This window comes from Lichenostomus cassidix, chromosome 20 (assembly GCF_008360975.1).
Source record: "Lichenostomus cassidix isolate B80296 chromosome 20, HeHo_3.0, whole genome shotgun sequence".
Taxonomy (NCBI): Eukaryota; Metazoa; Chordata; class Aves; order Passeriformes; family Meliphagidae; genus Lichenostomus; species Lichenostomus cassidix.
The window spans coordinates 10,290,365-10,305,820 of NC_139500.1; the positions used below are offsets into that span (position 1 = coordinate 10,290,365).

At 41.0% G+C, this 15,456-nt stretch overlaps 1 long non-coding RNA gene across 1 annotated transcript in view; it reads right to left on the reverse strand.

Moving 5' to 3' along the window:
• Positions 1 to 15,456, reverse strand: part of LOC146428812 (uncharacterized) — a 155,960-nt gene that overhangs the window by 121,971 nt on the left and 18,533 nt on the right. The window lies entirely within an intron of this gene.

The window sequence follows — 15,456 nt, forward strand, 5'->3', positions numbered from 1 at the left end:
GGTGGTCACTTGTTTTTGAAGTGACCACATTTTATTAAACCCTTCACTCCACTGTTTTGGAAACTTGCTTTCACAATCCTATGCTCTGAGGTCCCAGATGATCCAAATTCCACAAACTATTGTTGGAAATGTTTTATGGATCCATGTCTAACTGAACCACCATCCAAAATCTACCCAATTAGAACAAAATTAAAAAAAAAAGGTCAACAATGGGAAGGAACTGAGATTCTCTTTCAAGACTGAAGGTTATCCACCAGGTGCAAATATCTCTTCTGCATCTTTTCAAAGCAGTGTTTAAGCACATCTAGTTACATTTTGGTTCTCCCCTACTGGTGTTTTTTTGCTACCTCTTCAACTTTATTTACAAAGCATTTCAGGGCAGGATGTTCTCAGCTAGAGGCCACAATGAAGGGCTCACAGCTTCTCCTTCCCACCTGATTCCTCACAGCAGCACAGGCAGGGAAAGTAATTGGCATAAACCCATTTACATCCCTACAGCAATTTGTCCTGAATGCTTCCATCAAATGGCCAAAACACCCCCAACACCTAAACCCAGTGACACAAGAAACTCTGTGTTCATTTTAAAGTGTTCTGGACTTTGCTAGCTGTGCACAGAAGTTGAAGACACAGCCTGAGCACACCCTGCAGCCTCCAAACTGAAAGCCAATGAGTGATGCTCAGATTGGATTACACCGAAATCAGAGTCACAAGACTCAGTTTGCATTTCCACACGATTGACTCCTTTAGCTTGGCACAGACAAACTGTCTTTTCCTGTTACAGGGTTTGTAAGAGGGATGCAGACCTGGCACTGACTTATCCCAAGATGTGAAGCTTGCCAGGAATTCAGTTCTCACCCACAGATTCCATTTTTTTAGTGCTCCTCCACTCATGACCATCCTTGAGATGAGGAACTCCCCCAGTGCAGAAAGCCTCAAGTCAAATCACATAATGGAGCTTAGTTTATGCTATGCAGCATTTTCCAGATAAACTTTTGCAGTCAAATCTACCCAGCACTGTTGATCCCAGTTCTCCACTTTGCTGAGCAATTTCAGACACAGCTTAAAGCAGAGAAGCCAAAAGAATCCAAAAATTAAAAACCACTTTCCCCATATTCCACTCAGCAGCTGTCATAGAGGAAATGCAAGTGGAGTGATTAATTCTTCCACTTACTCTGATGCAAGAGCATCAGCCTCTCAGATTTGGGCTTTATTACCATGCTCTGCCTCCCCAGGCCAATCGTCAGAGTCAAATTTTGACAAATTTCTTACTGTGAGGCTTTTAAACAGTCAAATATTGCTTTATTATTTAGAACATCACTTTTCGGTTTTGTTTCCAGCTGTATGTAGTACTGAAGTTTGCATTAATGCCCTGCATTATATCATCCTTATCAGACAAGTTTCCGAGGTACAGCTGATTCTCCTTTTTGATTCTCTACAAGAGCTATTAAAAATGCTGACCAAAGAATATAGATTTTCATTAATATTTCCTCTTCTTTTGATCTGTTCCTTTGATTTACCTGACTCTACAATCCAAATAATCAGAGGAGTTCCTGTCTTTCATGCAACAAATGTAATGCCAAAATTTAATCAAGCCAAGGTTTTTGAGATGGGGGAAAAAGAGGCAGTACATTTAAAGAGCTTTTCCTCACCCTATCTCTCCAGATGGTTTTGGGAAAAGCAGACCCCCAAGAAGATGTACCAGTTTGGTATCCAACAGTATAAGTGATTTCAGAGGAGATTCTCTGCTTTGTAGGCATGAAAAGCATTTCTGCAAACAGCAAAGCAGCTGAGGATGAGAATTTAGATTGAGATGGAGAAAATCTTTTTCTTGAGGCAGGGAAAAACAAGGTGTTGCTCCAGTGTTTTCCCCATACTGTCTCTTGCTTCAGTTCAGTTTTCTCTGCTAGTGGTTGATATGTTCTCAGGACATCCATTGACTGTATACTTGTTTTTCAAACCTGTTTTGGCATAAGGTTGCTGTCTTTATTCCTTTTGGTATTGTTCCTGCACAGGAAGGCAGGAAAATATGTTTCCAGGCTCCTAATATATGTTTGTTTTCCCTTATTGTTGTTCATTCTGTTTACACAGTGGTTGTTTTTCTTCATCTCTGATGAGGAAATTTAAACTCTCTCCTAAGAGGAGAGAGATTTCAGGGGATGGAAAACAGAAAGGCAGCAATGAAGCAAACACAGACTTTGCTTTCAGCACTCTTTTCTTGAGGAATCAACCTTGACCCCAAGATGCCCAAACAAGTTGCAAGTGTAATGTGCACTTCTGGATTAAGCCCAAATGCTCTTGTTTCTATACTATTTTTACATGAGTGAATGAGGGACCAGATGTGGTTCAGGGCAGTCAGTGCACCCCAGAACACTGAGCTGCAATCACTCCAGCGCCATCAAATCACCATCAGAACAGCTTTGCTCAGGAGTCCTTCAGCTATTCCATGTGATTGCTGCTCCAGCCCAGTCCCAACATGCACCTCAAATATATGGATAACTCAGAGAAATCAGAGAATTAGTAATTCACCACCCTCTCTCTCAGAGGCAAAATTACTCATGGGGTCCCTTAAAAAAAAGAATACCTGCAGGTTGGTGAAAGGAAACATTATCTGTGTGTGGAACAGCTACTTGTAAAGGCATCTGTAGATCTGTAGTTGCTCAGATTTTTCCAAGTTTCCAGTATTAACTTGGTGACACAGTGATTTGTCTATGCAAATAAGGGGGATATTTGCATAAACGAAGTTCTAAGCCGTCCAAGGAGAGGGATAGGCTAACTAAGTCAGAAGTTTGGGTGATGTATACAATCAAATCAAAGAAATCTGCAGCTTCTCAGAAAAGGGCCAGAATGGCTTCCAGTCAGCTAAACAGCAAACAAATCAGCTTTTCTGGTAACCTGGCAGAAGTCTCTTCCCTCTTTCTTTCTTCTGAAACCAAATAAAGAAGTTCCTATGCACATAAAAATGGAAATAAAGCAAATAGATCTGAAGGCTCTTAATCCTCACAAACTGTTGCCACATCCCTTCTTTCAGTAAAAGCCTCAAAGCCTCATCCTTCAAGCAAATCCCCTTGTTTGCTTCACAGAAAAGGAGTGCCAAGGAAACTTTCCTGTCTGACCATCCAGGAGCCACTTTGCAGCCACACTTGGACAATCTGCAGCACAGAGTCTCACATGTCCTGATCTTTACAATAATTTAATCAGGGTAGGATAACAAAATACCAGCTCAGCAGGCCTTTCCTCTCCCAGTTTCCCCTCAAGGACAGAGCTGGCATGGGTCACCATCTCCCCTTCCACAGAACTGCTTGCTGCCCCAGTTACACCAGTGCTGCCACTGGGGTTCTCCTCCTGGGGCCAGCACACCCCAACAGCCATCATTTCACTCAGCATCATCCATGTCCTTTGTTCTCACAGGGATGACCTCATCTCAGACCAATTCCAACTGTTTTCCACAGTGATGTAATTTCCATACCTAATTCCATATGGTCAGAGCAAGGTTTGAGCATGAATAACCTGGAGCCTAAAACCACAGAAGGGGAGCCACATCCCTGGATGACTTCATAGGTGACCTCTGCTGGTCAGGGACCTTCCCCCCATCCCACCACAGCTCTGTGGCTAAAAACAGAAACAGCTTTTAATCTCCCATTAAAGCTATGCAAGAATGAGCCCACAGGTTATTTTGGAGACATCCAGAAAGATCCCTGAAGTGTCAGTAAAATGCTAGGAATCAATGGCCAGCTCAGGAAGGCAAAGGAGGAAACATAAAAGAAAAATACTCCTCTGAGCATACCATTATTGTTAAATATCACCATTCCAAACGTAAGAGATAAATTTTCAAGTGTTACAGCAGGTCTCAGAACCCTATTAATAGAAATTAGAGGGAAGTCTAATAGAAAAAGACAGAGAGGAAGACATTCTCTCCACTGCTCCCTGGGGAAGGTGAGAAAAGACTGAAAGATGACACTTTATCTCCTCTAATTCTCACAGGACCCATAATCACAGCATTCATTCAGCAAATAATAATAATAAATATGGTCTGAAGCGACTCCAGCTATTTCAGCTTTAATAAATGGGCTGAAATAGAGGCAAATTCAGATACAGAGAGCATCTTTTCAATAAAATCTGATAGGGTTATTAATAACATTAATGGAGTACCATGCTGTCTCCATTTTGTTAATAGTTGCCTTATTCTCCCCCAGTCCATTCCCCACTCCTGTGCACAGACACAGACAAACACACACACTTTTCCCTCTAGTGATGACAAATTCAGACTGTCAGCTTTCTGCTGGCAATGCATCCCAAGAATTAGTCAAATTTGACATGATTTTATTGTTTTATGGGAACTGCCAACAGGGATTTTTCTGCCTGAAGTACATTTATATCCTAGTTCAAATCAGATCCTGGCTTAGTTCATGGACACAAAGAGGATAAGCCAGGAAAGCTGCAGCTCCTCAAGGACAAAAAAAGTTTGAACTATGATGGGATGCATAGAGATTTCCTCTAGGTAGCTGTGCCTTTGTTTTCACTTGTCCCTTACTCCCAGGACAGCTTTTCCTTTCAGCTTTTTTTCCCCTATCAGGGAATCATACCCAGTGCTTGGCCACACTATTTGGGCTGTTGGTCCAAAATCAGAATTTTGAACTCTAAACATCCTTGCACAGATTTTCAGAACTAAAAATCTGTCAGCAGAAAAACAAATGCAAGCAGGTGGATTTGTCTAGTTTGATTCTAAGAATGGAGAGTTTAAAAAGGTTTTCCTTTTATTTTTTTTCCTCCCTCCTCCCCCTTTTTTATGAATAAAGTGTGACCTCTCTCCCACCATACCCCGTGAAAAAATAACTATTGACTCCAGTTGTACAGGACTGAGGGCTCCTGATAATTTAAAATTCATCCTTATTTATCCCATTTCACATCAGCCCTTAGCAGTATTTTCCAAATGTCAGGTTTTTACAGACTTAATGAGATTAAAAAAACATGTTCCTTTCCCTTTGCATTTTATGCTTTCAGCTGTGACTTCCATAAAATCATTTTGGTTGGCAAACAAGATGGCTATATGATTAAAGAAAAAAATGCATCTCATTTTCCTAGTCCCCATCTATAGATGGGGGAAGGAGCAGCCAGAGCCAAAGTGTTTTATATCACAGCACTTCCCTTGTGAGGAGACAAAACAAAAAAAAAAAAACCAAAAAAAAAAAGAAAAAAAAGAAAAAAAAGAAAAGAGAAATAGAATTATAGAGTTGCAGAGAAATGAAATGTTTGAACAGAAAATAATTTCCCTAACTTGTAGCCTGGAGGCATAACCTGTCAGAGCTCTGCATGAATTGAACAGTCAGGGAGTTCAAGTTTTTGCAGCTTACCATAAACTAATATGCTCCGTCATATCATCCTCAGGAGACAGGGATTTGAAGGAGCCACTGTATTTAGAACAGCAAAAGTGATTCTAGGGTTTAATAGAATTAGAGGGAACCATCAGAAGCCAAACACAGATGGAGACTAGATGGAAGGTGACAAAAAATTCCCAAAGCACACACCACACTAAAGACAGAGAGCTAAGTGGTGATTCTATTTTAAGCTCTTCCAGAGGCCATGGACTAATCAGCTCATATCATACAAGAATTCCACTCTGTTTTACATACCTGTACCCAGAATAACTGTCAGATTTCCACTTGAAACAGAGAGCACCATACTGTGAGTGTCTCAGGGTGGTGGGTCAGCCTCAGAGGCTGCTGCAGGAGAGGAGAGAGCCCCACAGCATGCACTGCCTTCTCAAAGGGGGGAGCAGGGCTAGGAGGAAAAGGAAAAAACTCTTGAGCAAGAAATGAACTACTTTAAAATCTGCACTGAACAGATCAGGCAAGATTCTCCTCTTGCATCTGCAGTCTCTCCTCCCTTGATCTTTATAGGCTTACTTAGGTCTGAAATCAATGCAGAAGGCACAGTGAGGTTCAAGTCCTGGAGGCTACTCCACAAACGAGACACAGCTGAACAAAATAAGTGTTTTTCCTGAGATATTCTCTGTCCTGCAGCCTTGTCAGGACAATACATATACTGAGGAGTAGATAGTGTCCTAAATGCTGCTCTCTGAACTGCTCATGGGTCAGAACCAAGGCACTAGCTGTGCCACAGGCTGGGCTATGGACTGACTGCTCCTGCCTGGAAAAGAGCAGAGTAAGAGAAAAACATTGAAGAACCCTCTAACAGCCAGAGGAGGTTTGTTACCCTTTCTCGGGCCAAAAATTCTCCTCCCCTATTTTTCCACTGTATTATACTATGAAAAAGCCCCCATTAAGAAAGCAGGTCTATATTGGGAAACCCCTAGACAAAAGTCAGAGCTGACCTGATGCCAGACATTCTATTTGCCTGGCTCAGCTTGCTCTTCCCATGCTTCTATAGGACCGGTTCCCCTTTACTGGTATTTGTTCTAAAGTATCACAGTTCAGGTCTCAAATCACTACAAATATTCCAAACTCATGAATGATCCAAGTGCTCTCTCCTGTAACAACAAATTTCTGCCATCCCTGCCCCAAACTGTGACACAGCCTCCTCAGAGAGAAGTAAAATGTTTTTTCATGTAACATCCCACTCTGACAGTAGCTCTTCTTTTACAGAAAGCCCATATCCTAACCCAAACCCACAGGTTTCCAGCCCTGGACACAGCATGAGATACAGCCTGCAATAAATCAGTGTCTCTGGCACAGCTGGATGCACCTTATTTGCATGGGGAAATGGGTGAACAGCTCTGGGTTACCTATAACTCACAGATCCCTTCCCTTCCCACCTCCAGTGGGTGATGGAGTTAACTTGCTTGCCTTTAGCTGGGTAAGGATCAAGTTAGCAACTGGGACAAATTGTTGAAGGTCAGAGGGAAGATTTAAGTAGATCTGCAAACTGCACTCACACCTTCCAGTGCTCCTCCAGCATCCTCCCACTGGATCTTATTTTCTCTCCACCAAAGTGCTTCCCCAAAAGAGGAAAATATCAAGGAACCAGCATTCAAAGGCAGCACTGGGAGAAAGCCAAAGGAGCTGCACTCACACAGAGCTGCCACACCACCAGCTGCCCCCACAAGTCTCCTGTGCCCATTTACCCCTCTGAACAAAGGGACGACACCCACGGTGTGACCTGCTGGGAGCAGAGGCTTCTCCAAAGCACTCCGTCTGACCTCGGGGTAATGAACAGAATTAATATGGCAAAGCCTCTAACACGGCACCACTTCCCAGCAGCACAGCCACAGCCTCTAATTGATTAGTCCATAAAAATCTGTGCACTAAATTGAAAGGAGCTGCACTAATTCTCTTTTATGTTAAATTTCTGTCTTTCTCCTTTATCGAATCCTTCGTCGAATGTCCCTTTTGCTGCCTATTGTGGGCTTGCTCTGGGCCTGTTTTCCTCTTGCCCAGATTAAGTACCTAATCAAAATCTTGTCTCCCTTAATGGCATAAAATTGAAAGATAGATATTGCACTTTACACAGCTGATTAAACACTAGAATGTGGCTAAATGCTTTACAGGGCTTGTTACATTAACTAACTCTGTCATCTGCCAGCTATCTTATAATTGCATATGCTCATGTTGCCACTGGTGAAGCCAAGGTAAGATTTCTTTTCCCTCCATTAGCTCTTTCCAGTCTCCCCCCCTCCACATTGCCACCCACCAGATGAGTGTCAGTGAGGAGCTCAGAACTCCCCTGCAACAACCACCTGAAGAGAAGCTGTCTGATGCTGCCTGACTGTGATTTTCTCTGTGTTTAACTGTCAGTCTCTGGTTTGTGGCCATCTAAAGTGATTAATGTGATGGAAAGGGACAGTAAATGTACACAGACATTTTATTTCAGAAGGAAACAATCCTGCCCACACTTGTCATCTTCAGAACCTTGCTCTGTAAGGTTGGAGGAAGCAAGGATAGAAGAAAAACCAAAGGTGTTTACACTACTTTGTATAAGGACATACTTTAAACAGCCTGAACTTCCCAGTGGCTCATCAAAGCAGGATCTCATGTAGGTACCCAATGTAGCACTTCTTGGCTTTTTTCTTACACTGTAATAATGATGCAGATGAACCTGCTGGAAGATTTGCTTTTCAGAGCAGAGTTGCACCTTCTGCAAGGCATTCACACAGAATGATCCTTTGAATGCAATCTTTTTCTTGAAGCAATCTAGTCAGAGACTAACAAACCAACCCAGAAAATCTGTTCCAGAAATCATCTTGGAAGAAAGAAAAGCTGTAGAGATTTTGTTAAATATTCTCAGGAATTGTTAACAATTGAAACATTAATCAGGGCTTACATTTTGTTTAAAGATATAAACTATGTTGCCAAATACTCTGCAGGTAAGATGTGTTGTCTTTGCCATGCACAGACCCAGCAAATTTTAGAAACAGACCTGCTCCTTTGCACAAATATTTCTATATAGATTGCTTTAAAGTAATTGCCCAAACACTCCTCCCTTTTAATACAGAAAATAGACTACATATTACAGCCAGCCTGTAAAATGTGGAAAGCTGGTTCAGTTCATGTGCATTTCTTCCTGACCCCAATCTTTTACAGAGAACCTATTTGTTAAGCAATAAAATAACCCATCATCCATTTCCGGTCCATGTGTTACCCTAAAAACCTTTTTCCTTATTCCCAGATTCCACTGCAGAAAGTGCTGAAAGTCTCTTTTTGCCACCTTTTTTCTAATTCTCCACCTTATTATACAAAAGCAGGGCTCCAGCCAGGCAAGGGGGCTCTGTCTGGGAGTGGGTACCTCTCTGAGGAACTGTGTTCACAGCCAACTAATAAAGCTACCACTAAGCTTTGCCCTAAAAATACCCAAAGGCACAATTTTCTTCCCATGGGCTCAGCAATAAGGCTTTACTGGGTGGGTTCTCCCTCTCCACTTTACATGGGAGCTAAATCAAGTTGAGCAGATGCTACAATTCTGCTGGCAATTAATAATCGATTAATTGTTTTCTTATCCCACAAGGATTCTGTACCTTCCCATTATCCATTCGTTGGTTCCCTACTGAAGCCACACAAATTAGTTCATCCTACCATTGGTAATGGTTCATAAAAGCTTACTAGAGGCTATTATGAAATCTTTACTAAGTGCTTGTATTTAAATATTCATGAAGGCACAATATATACTTTAATAAGACATGTTGCAAGTTACAAAATTAAACCCTGCACTAAACATTAACGTCCCAGCAAAGATTCATCTCAAAGCACAAGATGATATTCACAGAAAAAGACATCCACAGCTCTGTCCTAATCTTTCTTTCTCTTGATCTAGGAGATAATATTGCCAAATCCTTTTGCCTGTAGTTTCACGCTTATTAAAATTCTTTGGTTTAAGCTAATACACCAATTCCAAATTTCCTCCAGGAGGAGGAGAATATTCCCCTTTATATCAAGATCAATATGCAACACTAGATAGCAAAAGTGATTTGGCAGGTTTCAAGGAAAAGCAGTAATTTAGTTCAAGATTGATATGCAGGTACCAAAAGTAGGTGGAAATTTACCCAGGAACCAGCCAAAACCCATCTCCAGCTGGTCATTCAACACAGACAATTCCTCACCAGTAAGCATTTTCTAAACAGAAAAATGAATAGCTCCATGACCTGCCACACTATTTTCTACTGCTGACTTTTGAGCTGGACCCACAATTTAGAGCAGTTCATAAAAGCAAGACCAAGTCTGACAATTTTGTCCTAGTGCTTCGTGGACATTTGGCCAAAGCCACATTCCCTTGGCAGTCCTGCAATTCAGCACAACTGTCAAAGCCCTCCTAGCAGAGGTACAGCAGCCCAGCAGGATATTAAATATACTCACAGAAGTATGGGATGAGGAACAAAGTTTTACCAGGCCTAGTTATAACCATCAATCCCTCACTTCCAGGATCAGATGCACAAAGGAATATATTGAATCCTTTTATATGTCTAACCTCAGTGCTCTGATCCCTGCCAAGCATCCATTCATACACTGGAGCACGTTTGGGAGCCATGGAATTCCCATAATGTGATATCCAGCAGAGAGCACCACCTGTGCCAGTGTGCAACCTGGAATGTTCCACTCCCAGGGCTGATCTGATGAGGTGCTGAACACAGTGGATGGGGTGAGTTACCAATGCCAATGCCTACTGCCAGCCAGCCAGAATAGAGCTGTTGTGCCCTGGGTGGTCCAACCAGCCCCATTCCTGGTCATCTTCCCACAGCCTGAGCAGTTCTATCTGCTCAACTCTGCTGCCCCTGCAGTGGAAGAAGGATGGGCTGAAACTTGGTGGGCTTCACACTCACTTTCCAGCATTGTTTCTTCTCTCCTTTTCCCAAAAAGCATCACAGCAGCTTGTAGGGGTCTGGAGGGGATGGTGAGGGCAGCACTGGGGTAAATGATCCCTGGCAGAGGGAGAAAGGGATTGAGAAACATCCTACTCCTACTCAGAGTTCTCCACCTTGCCTTTTTTGCAAATAGTTTTCCATTACAGAAATATTTGGAGATCCTGTGCTCCTGCCAAGATCACAAAAGATCCAAGCAGCATCACTGAGCAGTGCTGAACATCTACACTAAACATCTACACTATGTGGAAAGCTGGTCCTAACCCAAACAAGACAGCAGACAGCAGGATGGATCCATCAGTTTGCATCCTGTCTTCTTCCAAAGACCCTCCAGGCAGTGGAGAAGGAGGGGTGCAGGAGAAATTGGACACAAATATTCCATTCAGGAATCAGAGTGAAAAGCCAGGGAAGAAAAGTCAAAGCAGAAAATTAGGAACTACAAGTGTTTTCAATAGAATAGTCACCATGAGTTACATGAGTTATAAGTGATGCTTGGAAATACCTCACCAAGAGCACCTAAATGAGCTTTCAACTGCTTAACTGGATGAGCAGCCTCTAAGCTACCTTTCTGAGATGCTTTCTGGCTTTATTCATAAGAAAAATAAAGTACAAGAAAGACATTACCAGAAAGAGTAAAATAATTTTGTTACTTCAAACCACAGCATCTTCTTAGCTGATCCTCCCTCCTCAATTCCCATTCTATCTCTCCCCAGGGACTGTTTGATTAAATATATGTGAATAAAAAGTATCCATTCCCTTTTGAACCAGGTTAAATTAACAGTGACCTGAATCAGACCCCACAGTCCTGACAGTAATTACTTATCAATGAATCATTATCCATCTCTAAATACAACTCCTTGCTCTTTCCAAATTTCTTTGACTTTATGTGTATGAAAGAAAAAAAAAAAGGCACATTTGCAGAAATAATTCAACAAGTCAGGATTTTGCCAGGGGGTGTGGGATGGACACAAGACAAAGAACAGATATTAGAGGAACTGAAAACTCTTACCATTTTCTCACCTCCTTTTAAGATTTTCCTCACCTTTCCAAAAGATAATCAGAAACAGAAAGTGAACTCCGATCCAAATGGAAACAAAAACCAAAAAATATCAACTATTTTACCATGGCCACAGTTGCTATACTAGCACTCTATTTTCTTCTTTCCCAGTCATCACCTGCCAGGAGGAAGTGAGCTCAAGCCATGAAATGTAACTTTAGGGTTCATAATTCTTGTTCAGAGAAATATTTTTCTGGGAAAATTTCTAATCTTTGTTTTTATTTGTGGACAACATTAAACAACAAGATCTCTCATACTTTGGAATTTAAAAAAAAGCTTTTTAAGCCAATGCCCACAACAAAGATGCAAAAAATGCTATTATCATACCTCCTATACAACCAAATTTTAGATCTCAGGGCAGCCCAGTAGCAAGGCAGACACATCTTTAGAGCAAGTGATTCCTCTCAGCCAATGTCAGATTTGCTCAAGTGGAAATTAAAGGTCTTACTGCAGGATTTTGGAGGCACTGTGCTTTACACTCTGAAACAAGATCTATTTTTCAAGCCCTGAATGACCTTGACAGCTGAAGACATTTGTCCCACTTGCCTACAGTAAAGAACTGCAAATAACTACTTGTCTTAGAGGAATTTGTGCAATCACATTTAAAACACACAGGGGTTACATTACCCCAAACTGTGACATTTACCTAAAGCTTGCAGGGAGATCTGCAGGTAAGCAAGGCAGCCACCTGGACAGGCTGGACACTCCTGGTCATGAACCCAAACTCACCACAGCTGGGTTACTGTGCAAGGAGTGGCCACTGGTGAGCAGTTCAGAGTGAGCTGCTTTCATGGGCCACACAACAGCAGCAGGTAAATGGCAAAGAGCAATAGTATTAGTTAAAAAGCCACAATGCAGAGCTAGCTATAAAATACTGACAAGTTAAAACAAAAAATCCAGATAAAAGACCAGCACTGACATCATTCCATTTGAGGACACAGTGCCTGGATAGAGCTATCTTACCAAAACCAAAAGTTCTGTGTTCCTGATCCAAAAGTAAAATACCTTTCTGCTGTATTCTATGAGGAGAAGGAGAGCAAACGACCCTCCTTTCCCACTCTTCCAATACCATTTAATCCCACTAACCTCACAAAACTCTTTCATCCTGGACATTGTCTCAGAACTACACTGGGCATCACTGAGTTTACCGATACATACTTTGGTCCATATATAAAAACGAAGACAGGCAAAGCTACAGAAAACTAAAGGTTTGCAAATTTTCACCATTTTGAGTTCTATCTAGATTTCAATTCCATGAAAGCCTTTAAATTTAGACTGTTTTGGACATAAGACTCTCTGGTCCATCCATAAATGCAAGACAACCATCATCCAAAAAAGAAAGTGAGTAAATAAATAAATAATTTATATAACCAGAATTTAACCATAATGAATTCAATCCCTTTTTACTGTAAAAGGGAAAGTTATGCTTGCAGGCATAGTTTGGGCCTTGTTTTTAAATGCAGAGAATAGTAAAATAGATGCAACGTTTATGAATTATTAAAACCTGCACAAGGATTTCTTTTCCTCTTCCACAGCTCCTTGTTTAATCCTTGTTCATTGTTGGGGGCTCTGGGGATGACTGACATTTACCACATCTCTGCTGTGCCTCCTTACCCACTGAATGCCTGACATGGGGAGAAAGAGAACCACCCCACACTCAAGAATTTGCAGGTTCCAAATGTTCCAAACTTTCATTCCTCCTCACTCCCCACATCCCCTAAACCAAGTATCTCGCAAAAAGACGGAAACATTCCCATCTGGAACAGTATTACATGAATAAGAACCTTTTCCCACCTCGCAAGTAACAGATATTAAGGATTAATAAATTTGGGAGTTGGTTTGGTTTTTTTTTTAATAAAGTAGCATCTCTATTTTGTAGATGTTGTGGTGGTAAGGGGATATCTTTTGATTTAATAATATTATTTTTTCTTAAGAAAAAAAATATATTTTAAGAAGTACATTTAGAGATTTAGAGATTTGCAACCTGAAAATATTTGAGCATCACATCATACACCAGCCTCAGCACACAGAGTGCTGGCAGTGCTAGCCAGTCCATTATTCCCTGGACATTTACAGCAGAAGCTGAAATATAAAACCTATTTCCTAGTTTCACAGGGAGCAACAAGAACAAAGATCCAGGCACAAAACAATCAGGCTGTCCCACATGGAGAATTTTGAAACAATGGTTAGTTCACCACAAGCAGCATTATTACAGCAATAATGGTCTGAGTATAAACACTAGACAAGGTTCCAGGTGGAGCAGCTGATCTGAGCAAAGGGAAAACAGTCAAATTTGGGATCTTAGGTTCAAAACTGGCCGGTTATTCCCAGCACCCTCTCTATCAAACAGTCAGAAGGTATCACCTTCCCTGGTAAAGTCTGCCTTGCTCTAAACACCACAGAACAGAGAAAAAATAAGGAATCCACATGAGCAGCACTTCCAGCAGCAATAATTTTCAAGAAAGTGATTTAACAGGTTTAGGAGTTTGAGAATAATTCAGAATATTCGAAGCATGAGGAGTTAAAAGCCACAAAAAAAATAATTTGCAGAAAGTAGGTATCCACATCCATTAGTTCATCCCTAACTAATGTGCCAATGATGCAGAGTTTCTTTAAAAAGCTTAATGGCAACTCTTTCCCTGTACTCCCAGATTGCACAGCCTACCTAGCTCATTCTACTGCACAAATTGTGTCCCAGGGTCTGATAAAGTCCATGGTAAACCACATATTGATGTAGGCATGCTTTTAATCAGACTGTGAAAAGAGTCTTGAAAGTTTATATTGAGAAACAAACATAAGCATCAGAATGAAACACAAAGATGACATGACAGGAAATGCTTGTGAGCCACTGCAGCTTTTGTGCTCCAACCAAACCTGGTTTTCACCAGTGACAGAGGGGTCTTTGCACCTTATATTTAAAAAACAAACCAAGCATGAAAGTACAAAATACCAAATGGGAGGACTGGGAGCCACAACTTTACACCATGAAGATAAACTGGATTTTTCATTAAACTGAGCCAGGAACCAAAAGGTTGCCTGTATGAGTTGTGATGTCTCTCAGGGTTACAGGTCTGACCCTGATGCAGATCCTGCACTCAGTGAGGCTGCTGGGATTGTTGGGGCTTCCACTGGCTGGATTGAATTTCATATTTGCTTAGAGCAGAACACATAAATATAAGAGGGAGATGCAAGAGCTGCAGCTCAAACCCTCCTGCATGGGATCACAGCCTGTATTGAGATATAAATCAAGAATAATTTTGTACCAAGTTACAGGGTATTATTCCAAGCTGAAATATTTAAGGAGACATAAGTCTAATTTCACAGCTATTTTTAGGATTACTCAAAACTATCAGTTCAATAAAAGGATAATACTTTCAAATCCATCCTTGCCCTGAACAAATGTAAGCTTACTGCAGCTCCACCCCTAGCACAATCAAGCTATTAACAGTTTCTGTTGTATTTCTACAACATTTCTACAATTTTCCTTTTTCCTTTCTTATTTCTCCTCCCTAATCACCAGCAAATCCATCTCTGTACATAAACACACTTTATCACCATATTATCCATGGCGAACGGCACTAAAATCAAACACATCCGCCTTGCAAATGTGAAATGGAAAAAAGGCTGCCATGGTTTTAATGAAATTGTGTATGTCTGACGTTTTCATGGTATAAAAGCAACTATTTAACTGTTCACAAGAGGGGTTTAACAGACAACATGTTTGTACTAAAATGTTTGAGATTACTGGGTATTCCTATGAAAACTTCTCTACAGTCTCCCCAAAAGATATTATATTTAAGAGCTCTTTTAATTTATTTCATTTTTACCCCTGTTAAGAGCATTATTTTTCCAAAAAAAAAAAAAATCCACCATTCTTATGCAAGTTTAAACTGCTGCCAGCAAGCTTTTGTTTGCCTGTGATTATTAATAAGCTATCTCTTTAAATCTACTCTGCTGTGCTCTACGAATTGTAAAGAGCATACCAATGAGACACAAAGCAGCTGCCAAGTACCTAAGTAAAGCTTGGCCTGGCCAGTAATAAGCAAAAATTATTTAATCCTCCTTAACACTTTGCAATCTATGCAAAAAATAT